The following is a 13,263-nucleotide window of genomic DNA, read 5'->3' as shown; positions in this document are numbered from 1 at the left end:
GGGGGGATCAAAACTGGACACAATATTCATCAGTGCCGAATAGAGGGGGCTAATCACTTCCGTCAAGCTGCTGGCAATGCTCCTACTAATACAGCCCAATATGCCATTGGCTTTCTTGGCAACAAGGGCATACTGCTGACTCATATCCAGCTTCTCATCCACTGTAATCCCCAGGTCCTTTTCTGCAGAACTGCTGCTTAGCCAGTTGGTCCCCAGCCTGTAGCAGTGTATGGGATTCTTCCTTCCTAAGTGCAGGACTCTGCACTTATCATTGTTGAACCTCATCAGATTTCTTTTGGCCCAATCCTCCAATTTGTTTAGGTCACTCTGGACCCTATCCCTACTCTCCCTTGTATCTACCTCTCCCCACAGCTTACTGCCATCCACAAATTTGCTGAGGATGCAATTAATCCCATCATCCAGATCATTAATAAAGATGTTGAACAAAACTGGCCCCAGGACTGACCCGATCTCACTTCTATTCTTAGCACTGCCACTAATTGGCTGTCCGACAATGGCCAAACATTTAGGGTTTGATCCAATGTCCATTGAGGTGAGTGGAAAGACTACATTTGACTTCAGTAGATTTTGGATCAGGTCTTTCAACTCTTTCTGACTCAGTTCCTCTGCCTGTAAAATGGGGATGATAAAACATACTCACCTGACTAGGGTGTTGGGAGGATTAATCCCTTAATAGTTTGAACTATTCAAATATAAGGTTGGAGAAGTGAAAAGTATTACAGCTATGTTACTTATTATTGAAAACATAATGCTGCGTTTAGCCCTCTGTGCCTCTGAGAAGTCATTCTAGGAAAGTTGGGAGTAGAGACATATGGACTGGTGTCATAAGTAAAAGGTCAGATGTCACAGTTGGCTTCCACATGTGAAGTATTTACTTGGCATATATGTAGTTCACAACTCTCAAATTGCTTAACTGGCAGACACCAGTCTCTCAATTAAAAAAAAAACCCCTCAGAGTATGGACTTTGCACTAACTGTCAAGATAGTATAGCCCTGCTACCATTGGACTTCATTTTGTGAGAGGTTGATTATCATTCTCTGCTCCAGAAAAAGTCAATGTGAGCTGAGGGTGAGCACAGAGGAGCTCCCTCAGCTCAGCACTGATTGGACTCCTGGTGAGTGGCATATGATGAGAGATTTCCCTACCTACTTCCCGGATGCAATAGGATAAAACCTTCAACCAGAGTGACTACTTCTCTGACAGGTTTAGCTGTATCCTTTGCTAGTTTCATTTTTATACCAGGTACTTATACATAGCTTTTAGGTAAACCCCAAGAAACAGAGGGGATCTTTATATCCAGTATAGAAAACTTTCTTCCTTTCTTTCTTCTTGGATGGCAAAAAATGCCAAATGTCAGAAGATACTGTCACAGAAATTGGTTGCCTGGCAAACTCTCAGACAGTTACGTGAGCAGCTTTGTTGTCTGCCATGTGATTATCGTACTCTCTGTGTACTCAGAGTTGGTTGTCTTACAGTTTTTGACATCATCTCCTTTTGCAACCAATGAAAGTACATACTATGCTTCCAGTTGAAGAATGATAGCTGAGACTCCTTCGTAAGATTTAACCTTGAAAGTTTCATGGCATAATCTATCCATATTGTTTGTCAAAAATATTTCCCTTAACTTTAGAACCTCATAAATTCCATTCTGTGTTCCATTTGTTTTTTTCAGTTTGTCCTTTGTGAAGCATGAAGAGAATCTGTGGCATCTCAGTGACATGTCAGAATTGCATATTGTATATTGTACAAAAATGGAAAACTATTAGAAATCATGTTTTGGCCAAAAGACTTTTTTTAAGTGTTGGAAAAAAATACAATGCTAGCTGAGGAGATTAAGGAACTAGATGACCCTGATACAGTTAGGGGCTTGATTCCTCAAACCACCACAAATAGTGGAATTGACCTCAGTGGGAATTCTTCGTGAAGCTTCAAAGATAAAAGAGAAAGATACTGAAGAAAAAAATATAAGAAGATATAAGGTGACCTGTATATCCTGTAAAGGAAGAGAAGATGGTCATAGCGCTTCACTTTGTATATCAACTCTAAGGTGGCACACATTTTGTTTCATGTTTTTTGTCCATAAATGCAGAGCCATACATTTGTGAAGGGAATAATTAACCCCTTGGCACCAGGAGTTGGGCCTCCCAAATGGCAACTGCAAATGAAAACTGTCTCAGAGCTGAGTGCTGGGAAATCCTGGCATCTAGGAGTAAGGTCTGGATTACAGTGCAAGAAATCCTAACAACTGTCCCAAGCCTAGTATTATCTAATTTCTACATTGGAAACTGGCAAGAAATACTAGTTCCCAAATGGGGTTTGTTTTATAAAAGTTGAAAAAGAAATTGTATATATTCAGTAAGTCCTTTCATAGTACTTCTCAGAAAAAACAACAACAAAAAACGAAGACCAAAACATAGCCCTGGTTCTGTGATTATGATCTCCGAGAACTTGCTTTAAATATATACAATCCACTGAACCGGGGAACTCTTTAATTTGCTTTTCAGTGTTTTAAGAGGAAGGGGCTGAACTGATTTTTACAAGAAACTTTCCTTTGCCCTCTATGGACAAAACTGAAAGTGTGCTTAAGGAATCCAGTAGATAGCAGCTTATCCAATGGCAGCTGGGAATTCCTGCCCCAAACACATAGATCCACAACATTGGATATTGCATTTATACTCCAGATAGTCACCAAAAACAATACATCAACTAATAAAATCCCAGTGCACAAACTACTATGTATTAGACCCCATTGGTCGTCGCTCAAAGTACTGAGTTATAAAGTCAAAACCCAGTTACAAACTCTATTATCAATTTGCCTTTAAAGACTTTGGGGAATTTTATATACACTAACAAAAACACTAAGCCTAAGAAAAAAAAATCCTCAGAATAATTTGCTAATGACACATTGGGTAACATAGACTGGTTAGGACGTTGATAGCAACTACATTATCCCATGTTGAATCAAAACTCACTTTTAATAATGTCTGATTTTAGGTTGGGTGCGAAACAGACATTGATGATCAGACAGCAAGTTTGGAGACAAATTTGATAATGATGATGGGCTTTGGTGGCTCCTGGAGGTGACACCTGCAGGCTTACCATGCTCACCCCAGTGGTATCCCTAAGAGGAGCTCCTGCCAATGCCAGGAAGCCTGAGGGTTAATTTCCAGCCAGGATTCTGTGGCAGATCAAGAATGCACTCCCAGCTGAGAGCTGATTGAGCCAATTTAGAAGGGCATTATGCAGTCAGAGAAGAGAGGTTGAGGCTGGGGGTTTGCTGCCTAGATACTATAGTAAGGAACTCTGTAGAAACAGGTGATTTTGGGGTTTGTTTCCCCCTTTCTATTAAGTGCAACTACATGGGAAGAATAACCTGGAGACTTTTGCCAAATTTGTTAGTTAGGTAGTCTGAGTTAGTAGCAGAACCTCTCCAATAAAACACTACAGAATGGTGGAAAAGAGTAGTTCGAGCCATGATCCTGTAGTGAACTTTCATATCTATTGTTCTACCCGAAGCCTCTTGGCAGACCCTTATATCATCTGACCATGTGGAAAAATGAGTATCTGGTTGCAGTCTTTTTTCTACATGCTATCAGAAGCAACCAGCGTATGAAAACTACATGGTTTAATATTGTGGATGGAGTTGATGCTAGTGTATAAAAGAAATCAGAGTGGCTTTAGTTACCATAGGTAAAAATTTTTTTGATTTTGTTATTTATGGCTTTTATTAAGCATATTTCAAATCACTACCGTTAAGATCTGCCCCCTGCTTGACTCTATAGCACTTGAATTCATTAGGGGTAAACATGCATGAAAATGTTTTTATAATTATATTTTAAGGCTTCTGCAAAGGACTTTAAAAGGCTTCTAAAATACTGTGCTAACTTCCCATGGAAGAGTCAAGTAAGTGTTGAAAATGCCAGGTGATTATAGTCCCTTGTAATATGAGATTAGCCAAAAGTTATAGCTCTATGGACTCTTCCAGTGGTATTTTACATGATCTACTGTAAGAAATCATTTGTTAGTCAACAAATAAAATCAGCTGCTCAAGTAGAATTCATTAATAGAAAGAATCTAGGTTCATAGAACAACTTATTTTTGCTATGAATTCTTTGGTCAGCTCAATTTTTAAATGAGAAAGTTAAGCGGGTATGACACTTTCAAGTTAAACTGTAACATAGATATGTCCCTTTTTAGATAAGAGTTCCTGGGAGCAATCATATATCTTGAGGCTGGTGAGTAAAGAGACTTCAACAAAAGTGTTTATTAATGTAATTGAAAGAAGCAGAATATTTGGTATCTAGAATACTCAAAGTTACAAAGGGTATTTACGTTCAGCCTTCAGGTAACTCATACAGATCCCTTACTAGAAGAAAAGGAGTACTTGTGGCACCTTAGAGACTAACAAATTTATTAGAGCATAAGCTTTCGTGAGCTACTGCTCACTTCATCGGATGCATTTGGTGGAAAAAACAGAGGAGAGATTTATATACCACACAGACAGAGAACATAAAACAATGGGTTTATCATACACACTGTAAGGAGAGTGATCACTTAAGATAAGCCATCACCAGCAGCGGGAGGGGGGAAAAGGAGGAAAACCTTTCATGGTGACAAGCAAGGCTTATCTTAAGTGATCACTCTCCTTACAGTGTGTCTGATAAACCCATTGTTTTATGTTCTCTGTGTGTGTGTATATCAATCTCCCCTCTGTTTTTTCCACCAAATGCATCCGATGAAGTGAGCTGTAGCTCACGAAAGCTTATGCTCTAATAAATTTTTTAGTCTCTAAGGTGCCACAAGTACTCCTTTTCTTTTTGCGAATACAGACTAACACGGCTGCTACTCTGAAACCTTACCTGAAGAGTGGTTGCCATTAAAAGAACAGCATTGCCAACAGTTAGCCCACAGAGGTATCTGAGCTCTTATGGGATCAGGAAATAATGGTGGCAGAATTAAGACCTAAATTATTTACTATTTAAAGTAATTCAGTATTTTCTATGAGACCACTCACAAGCTTATAATTTTCTTACCAGCTTTGTATCTATGACTTTCTTTTTTTATGTTAGCAGTTCTGATGCAACTCCTTTGCAATATCAATATTTAAAACTGAAACTAGGTGGACTGCTGTTTCAAGACTAAACTAATCTGCCAAATATAAATCAAACCCAGGTTTGAAGAGCTTAGCCTCACTCGAAAGCTTGTCTCTCTCACCAACAGAAGTTGGTCCAGTAAAAAATATTACCTCGTGCACCTTGTCTCTCAAAGATAAATCAAGATAGTCCAAACAGCTGAACTCAAGTTAACATTACAGCCGTTTTAGTTTAAATAGAAATTTGTCTAAAACTTAGCCAAGAACAAAGCAGGGCTTAGACTTGACTTCAGTCTGATTGTTTCACTGGGGGACTAATTGTGAAATTTATTTTAATTTAGACATGCTACAAGGCTTAGGTTGCCATTCGCTTTGTAACAGTGCACCAGTTCTCTCCTTCACCTAGGTTTCAGAGTAGCAGCTGTGTTAGTCTGTATTTGCAAAAAAAAGAAAAGGAGTACTTGTGCACCTTAGAGACTAACAAATTTATTTGAGCATAAGCTTTTGTGAGCTACAGCTCACTTCATCGGATGCATTCAGTGAAAAATACAGTGGGGAGATTTATATATACATACACAGAGAACATGAAACAATGGGTTTTATCATACACATTGTAAGGAGAAAGAAAAGGAGTACTTGTGGCACCTTAGAGACTAACAAATTTATTTGAGCATAAGCTTTTGTGAGCTACAGCTCACTTCATCGGATGCATTCAGTGAAAAATACAGGGGGGAGATTTATATATACATACACAGAGAACATGAAACAATGGGTTTTATCATACACATTGTAAGGAGAAAGAAAAGGAGTACTTGTGGCACCTTAGAGACTAACAAATTTATTAGAGCATAAGCTTTCGTGAGCTATAGCTGTTTTTTCCACCAAATGCATCTGATGAAGTGAGCTGTAGCTCAAAAGCTTATGCTCTAATAAATTTGTTAGTCTCTAAGGTGCCACAAGTACTCCTTTTCTTTTTGCAAATACAGACTAACACGGCTGCTACTCTGAAACCTGTCATTGTAAGGAGAGTGATCGCTTAAGATGAGCTATTACCAGCAGGAGGTGGGGGGGAAAGGAGGAAAACCTTTGTGGTGATAATCAAGGTGGGCCATTTCCAGCAGTTAACAAGAACGTCTGAGGAACAGTGGGGGGTGGGGTGGGGAGAGAAATAACATGGGGAAATAGTTTTAGTTTATGTAATGACTCATCCACTCCCAGTCTCTATTCAAGCCTAAGTTAATTGTGTCCAGTTTACAAATTAATTCCAATTCAGCAGTCTCTTCAAAAACAGACTCCAACGAGTTTTTTGTTGTTGTTGAAGGATAGCCACTCTCAGGTCTACAGGACAGGCCCAACAAAGAAAACAACAGAACGCCACTAGCCATCACCTTCAGCCCCCAACTAAAACCTCTCCAACGCATCATCAAGGATCTACAACCTATCCTGAAGGACGACCCATCACTCTCAAAGATCTTGGGAGACAGGCCAGTCCTTGCTTACAGACAGCCCCCCAACCTGAAGCAGATACTCACCAGCAACCACACAACAGAACCACTAACCCAGCAACCTATCCTTGCAACAAAGCCTGTTGCCAACTGTGTCCACATATCTATTCAGGGGACACCATCATAGGGCCTATTCACATCAGCCACACTATCAGAGCTTGTTCACCTGCGCATCTACCAATGTGATATGTGCCAGCAATGCCCCTCTGCTATGTACATTGGTCAAACTGGACAGTCTCTATGTAAAAGAATAAATGGACACAAATCAGATGTCAAGAATTATAACATTCAAAAACCAGTCGGAGAACACTTCAATCTCTCCGGTCACACGATTACAGACCTGAGAGTGGCTATCCTTCAACATGCATCCGATGAAGTGAGCTGTAGCTCACGAAAGCTTATGCTCAAATAAATTTATTAGTCTCTAAGGTGCCACAAGTACTCCTTTTCTTCTTCCCCTAGCTTCAACTCTTTTTTAAAATGAATAGATGTATAAATTCTTCCAACTTGCATTGTATCCTGTTACTTTGTCTGTTCTCACCTATCTCTGCTGGCTCAGTATTTAATGTTTGGTTGATGAAAATAAGCTAGTCCTAATCAATGCATTAAATGCCAAAGGGGATTCCAACCCATTCTTAACTAGGGCTGGGCTGCAAATGGTTTTCCTGACCGGCAAAATTAATAGTGATTTCAAAAAACTATCCTATTTGGCATCAGGACAAACCTGAGACCTTTCAAAGATCTTGAAATAAAGAGACTGCCAAAATAGCCAATAGCCATAAGGTAAAGGCACTCACCCAGGACATGGACTACTTAAATTCAAGTCCCTGGTCCCTCTCTTGACCAAATATCCATTCTGGACCTGAAAATTTCCCAATAGAAGTTTAGTCAAAACTGACCCTTTCCTCAAACAAACATCAGTTTCAACAAAATGGCATTTTTCAATGAAAAAGTGTGATCAAAAAATTCCTGACCATCTCTATTCACCCCAGTGTTGCCAGGAGCAATCCTGGTAGGGAAACTGTGTGCTCTATCTCAGGGGCTAATGTATGCTGAATTTTTTTTTTGTCTTTCCTGCTCGGTCCTTCAATTCTGTCTCCTTCCTTCCCTCCCAAAGTAAAATAAATTATTTACCTATACACATAAAATACAATTGTATTTCTCTTTCATCCAAATCCACTTTGGGCTGTTATCAGTAATGTAAATGACCTTCATTCTCTGGCATTGTTCTGTTACCACCAACCCTCCTGTAACAGTATATGAGATGGATTTGGGTATGTAACACAGAAGAGTGAAGGAAAGTTCTTCTTGCTTGGGAAGGAAGTGGTGGTGGTATTTCTGTGTGGTGGTGGATGGGGGAAGAGGAGGTGTCTTCCATATCTCTACTGGGTGGACTGTCTGTCTGTTTCATTCAGTTTCCAGGCTGCATTGGGGATGTTAGTATGACATGATAAAGGTATAAAAACCATCTTTCAAGCAAATGTAAACAAAGCTTACATCTTGTTTTTTGCAATAGACCTGAGAACAAAGGAAATGGCATATGGACCCTATTGGTTACCAGGGACTTTCTGAATTAACACCACTTGGGACTTTTGCCCTACAACCACAGTAACCTAACCTTAGCTGCTGTCTTGCTCTCTTTTTGTGGGGACAGGGAGAAGGAAAATAAGGTTGCAGAAACCCCTACATGTTGGCCATGGTGCATAAATTATGAACAAAAATGTGGGAAAAGTGGAAGGACACAGTAGTTTTGATTGTTGTGCCCTTTTGCTTCTCTCCTATTGCCCAGGGTATGTTCCAGGTCACACAGATACAGAGATGTGTCCAGGTGTGTAGTGTACTAAATGAGACCTGGATTTGGGGGGCATGTGGAGGGATGGTTTGGAGGCTTTATTTTCTGCAGAGCAATAGTGTGGCCCTGGGGGAAGTAGGTTCTGTGAGAAAGGGTATACGCTCTTGATCAGGAAACTGGAGGCCATTAAAGGAAGAGATGCAGGGAATCATAGGGCATGGAGAGGGGGGACAGCAGATTAAAGAAACCACAGAAGAGACACGGAATGGAGTTGCCTTTTATTAACATGAAAATCTTTAAAACTTTACATTTTCTAAATGCAAGTTGAAAGTCTAGCTCCACTGAAATTAATCAGAGTTTTGCCATAGACTTCAATGGGATCAAAATATCACCCACAAAACTTCTAGCCCTTAAAGGTGTTACTGTGGATGAAAGCATCTCCCAACTCCTGTCCATTCTCCTCCAAAGTCTAGTAGCCCTGTGTACAGCTTGGGTATAACTGCCGTCCCAATATATAAACCTCCTTAGTTTAGTTAATTAGTTAACAACTGCAAGAGGGGGTAGCCTCGCATTGGTGGGCCTCATAACATTTGCTAGAGGATAGGGTTGCCAACTTTCTGATTGCAGAAATGGAACACTTTTGCCCTGTCCCTGCCCTGCCCCCACTCACTCCATCCCTCCTCCCTCCATCGCTTGCTTTCCCCCACTCTTGCTCACTTGCTCATTTTCACCAGACTAGGACGGGGGTTGGGGTGTGGGAGGGGGTGAGGGTTCTGACTGGGGATGAGGGGTTTGGGTTGTGGAAGGGGGCTCAAGGCTGGGGTAGGAGGTTGGTGTGTGGGGGTGGTGAAGGCTCCAGCTGGGGGGTGTGGGCTCTGGGGTGGGGCCAGAAATGAGGGGCTCAGGATGTGGGGGAAGGGGACATCTGGATCCCTTAACTAATTCTCTCTGGATCTTTAACTTCTTCTTTAAAAAATGTTAAGTATAGAACTTCTTCTAGTATCTTTGGGGGGCAATCTGGACTCCACTGAAACCTACTTTCAGACTGAACTTATTTTTAATAAGTCTTTGGGAATCTAATCCTAAAAAGCATTGATCTCTGGATAATGCACTCTCTCTAATATTGTATTGATTAACTTTATTGCTTGTGCCTCATCCTTATTCTCAACATTAAAATATTAATTTATAAACTTGAACTAAGTGAGGAAGTCCTGGCTGTGAAATTGGTAGACTACCATGAGTAAAACAACACAGGACAGTTAATTAAATCAAATACTAAAATGCCTGTAGGAGAGAAGTTTTATGATCATCCTAAAAAAATGACCCAAGTGAATATCTCATATACCCTATATATGGTTTAAGATGGTGTAAGTATCTGTGCCATATAGTTTATGCAGTATGTCATACAGTGTGTGCTGTTACTTCGAGTGCCACCAACCTCACACAGGCAAAAGGAGTATAAATCTTGTTTTAATTATTCCCAGAATGCTATAAAAAGGTTTTTTATCAACATCTCTGTTTTACTCCAGATGTTGTGCCAGTATGTCAAGTAAAGAAACAGAGCTTGGAAGAAGTTAAACTTCAATTTCCAGAAAAAATATTTGGATTCTGTACAACTCCATATATACACATAACAAAATGTTCCTGCATATAAATGTTTAAAACAAATGTTTAAACACTTTAACAGATAAAATGCCCAGATTTAAAGTGTTCACAAACTAAAATGTATTTTGCATAATTTGATCATGGAAATTATCTCCTCGCTATGGTTGATGTTCCAGCATGCCAGTGACTATCAGAGATCTGCTTTGTAGTGCTGTAGTGCTACTCTAAAACCTGTATTATCGAAGAAAAGCTACTTGCTTCTGCACCCCAGATTCAAATAATAAACTTACCTTCTTTTTCCCTTGTACAGGACCTGTTTCTCATCAAACACTGATCAAAAGAGAAAATAACAAGCCCATATTTTCCTATATTGGTTTTTAAATCTGTGGCTCTTTGGATTCCACCTTGAGCCCCTAACTTGGAACTTATTTCAACTTGAAACTTCAATAAGAGGTTGCCTATTTTCATGTCTGCATTACTAAACTTTCTCTTACTTGATTTTTCTTTGTTTGCTCCTTTTTGTAGCTCCTCTGCGTACATCAGCTTGGACTCCATTAAGCTCTCTTACATTTCAGTGGTCCAAATTCAGATTTGATGTGTTGTGGGTATGCAAGTGTAAATTACATGGTGATGAGTGAGTGGAAGCCTAGAGGGAATCTACACATGAAGATTAGAGGATTGGGGAAGAAAATAGAAATTAAGACAATTTTAAGCCTCTCTGATCACTCTCTGAGAGGCTTTTGGATGAGATTTTTATGTAACTATGCGCACAGTACCAAAAAATGAAACCATTAGGTCAACATATTTATGGCTAGTTTAACTCAGGGCAATAGATTCCTATTGGGGAAAATGAGCTGTATTGTGTTTGAGCAGATGAAGGTGAGGACATAGGCTCTGAATTATGCAATGTATTTCTGACACTGGCTTCTTCTGTGACCTGCTTAATTTTGTGGTGGCTGAATTTAGACTGACATATGGAAAAGACATATTACTTTCAAAAATAATTGTTCTCCTCTTTATTTAACTTGGTCTTGTGATTTGTTAGAGCATATGGATGGTTTCCTGATTGTCTGCACCAAGTTGGGAGGGGCAATGAGTATACTTCCTTCCCTCAGTTGGAGTAGGCCATATTTTAATGTCAGATCAGGCCAAGAAAGGGTTAATCTGCCTCTGTGGTTTGTTACCAGATGTCCACAGGGGCCTTTACTTTTGGGTGTCCAAGTCTAGAAACCTAGATATGAACATATACAACCCCAGGGGAAGTCAGTGAGATTGGTCAATGCAAGTATTTAGATCTTTTGATCTGGTAACAGAAATTGTATGGTGGGCCATGAATGCTCACAAAATTGGGGTTGGGGTGTGGGAGGGGATGAGGGCTCTGGTTGGGGGTGCATGCTCCGGGGTAGGGCCAGAAATGAGGAGTTCAGGGGGTTAGGGTTGGGGTGTGGGAGGGGGCTCCCGTTTGGGGTGGGGAAGCATGGCCGGGGAGCTGAGGGCTCTGCTGAGGGTGTGGGCTCTGGGGTGGGGCTGGCGATAAGGAGTTTGGGGTGCAGGAGGATGCTCTGGGCTGGGACTGAGGGGTTTGGAGAGTGGGAGGGGGATTAGGGCTGTGGCAGGGAGTTGGGGCATGAGGAGAGGCTCAGGGTGCAGACTCTGAGCGCCGTTTACCTCAAGCGGCTCCTGGAAGCAGCGTCATGTTCCTTCTCTGGCTCCTACATGGAGGCATGGCCAGACAGCTCTGCACACCGTCCAGTCCACAGGCACCGCCCCTTCAGCTCCCATTGGAGTGCCAGAGGGGGCCATTGGAGTGGGGCCATTGGGGTGCCTAGGACCCCAAGGGGAACCATGCTGCTGCTTCTGGGAGCCATGTGGGGCTGCCCCCAACCCTGTGACCTGGCTGGAGTGCCAGAGCGGGGCCATGTGGCCACTTCCAGGAGCGGTGTGGAGTTACCTCTGGCTGGAGAGGGGCAAGCCCCAGACCCCGCTCCCCAGCAAGAGGTCAAAAGCTGGTTTAAAATGGATGGCGGGCTGGGTCTGGCCCGTGGACTGTAGTTTGCCCATCCTTGATTTAGATTGTGTAATGGAGCATACTTTGAGTGGCCCTTTGAGTGGTGGGGGGAGGGTAGAAGACCCTATTCCAGGGAGTTGGAATGAACAAAGGGCCAGGAAATGGCCTGAAAGGGAAAGAGAGAAAGCAGTCCCAGGGAATTAGGAGTTGAATGTTGGGTAAAGGGCGGGGGTGAACACTGGGATGCTGTTCTTTTAAGGGCCCAGGATCAGGAATCCTGTAGTGTGGGGTGTGGGAGACTCTCCTTTCTTCTAGACAATTGGGAGGTGCTCTCTGGAGGAGGGCAGTATATAGACTGCCTTTTCCCTCAAGCAGGGCAGACAGTGGCAAGGGTATAGTATTTAACAGTTCTGGTGCACAAATATTCATGCAGTTACCAATCTGATGGCTCACAGGAGTCCCTGACATTGCAGACTCTGGGAACACTCCGGAGGGTCAACAGACTCATTGCTCATTCGCTCCTGTGGCAGAGTTCATGCCCTGAGATGGCTGCTATATCATTTTGTCTGAATAGCAGAGGGATTCTCAACATTTTGTATGCTGACATCCTTGTTGCCCCACGAGACGCTCACCTCCAACCAGTAATCCGACCAGGGCAAAGTAGTTACTGCTCCTTGATGTCTACTCAAATTTGTGACCATTTTCCCCCTCTGTTGGCAACCCCTGGAATAGCCTGTTGAGTAAATGGAAGCTAGATTTGAGCCAACTAGTTAAAATGATTGGACTGTCACCTCTTTCTCCTAATGAAGTGTTCACAAACATGAATTTTCTTGAATGTACTTATTAAAGATTGTTCGTGATCTGCAAATACTTAATATTCAAAATATGAGCTGTTTAGATTGGAGTCAGGTCATATTGTGTGCTCTGTGATTGGATAAGGTGAGAGTCCTAGAACTTCATGAACTGAAAATTCACTGTCTGTGACTTAATATTTATGCTGTGATATTTTAGCAAAAATCCTAATATTCCAAGGCTGTGAAATTCATCCCTAAGCCCAGTCTTAACAAAGAGATGAATTTCTTCTGAGATCTTGACTGGGACTTACGAGGTATATGGGCCTTTCACACACTTGTGAATTTCACCAAGAAATGAACACACAGGGGAGTGAACCCAGTTACAGCACATGCATTTAAAACTCAAACATATTCCCAGAATTTATTTCGCAGTATTCACTCAGCT

General features: G+C 41.5%; 1 long non-coding RNA gene across 6 annotated transcripts in view; it reads left to right on the top strand.

The window, feature by feature from the left end:
* Positions 1–3,233: 3,233 nt before the first annotated feature.
* The window catches only part of LOC122459258, a 49,671-nt gene continuing 39,641 nt past the window's right edge, over positions 3,234–13,263 (top strand). For 2 of the 6 annotated variants that reach the window (XR_006279809.1, XR_006279808.1), the window contains exons 1-2: positions 3,293–3,337; positions 4,220–4,257. This is a non-coding gene — a long non-coding RNA (uncharacterized LOC122459258). Of the gene's footprint in view, positions 3,338–4,219; positions 4,258–13,263 lie in introns of all 6 variants that reach the window. The other 4 variants (XR_006279805.1, XR_006279804.1, XR_006279806.1 and 1 more) reach the window with 4 other exon arrangements.

The sequence above is a fragment of the Dermochelys coriacea genome, chromosome 3 (genome assembly GCF_009764565.3).
Source record: "Dermochelys coriacea isolate rDerCor1 chromosome 3, rDerCor1.pri.v4, whole genome shotgun sequence".
Lineage (NCBI taxonomy): Eukaryota > Metazoa > Chordata > Testudines > Dermochelyidae > Dermochelys > Dermochelys coriacea.
Note: the sequence above shows the minus strand (reverse complement) of the source record. Positions and strands in the feature narration are given on the sequence as shown.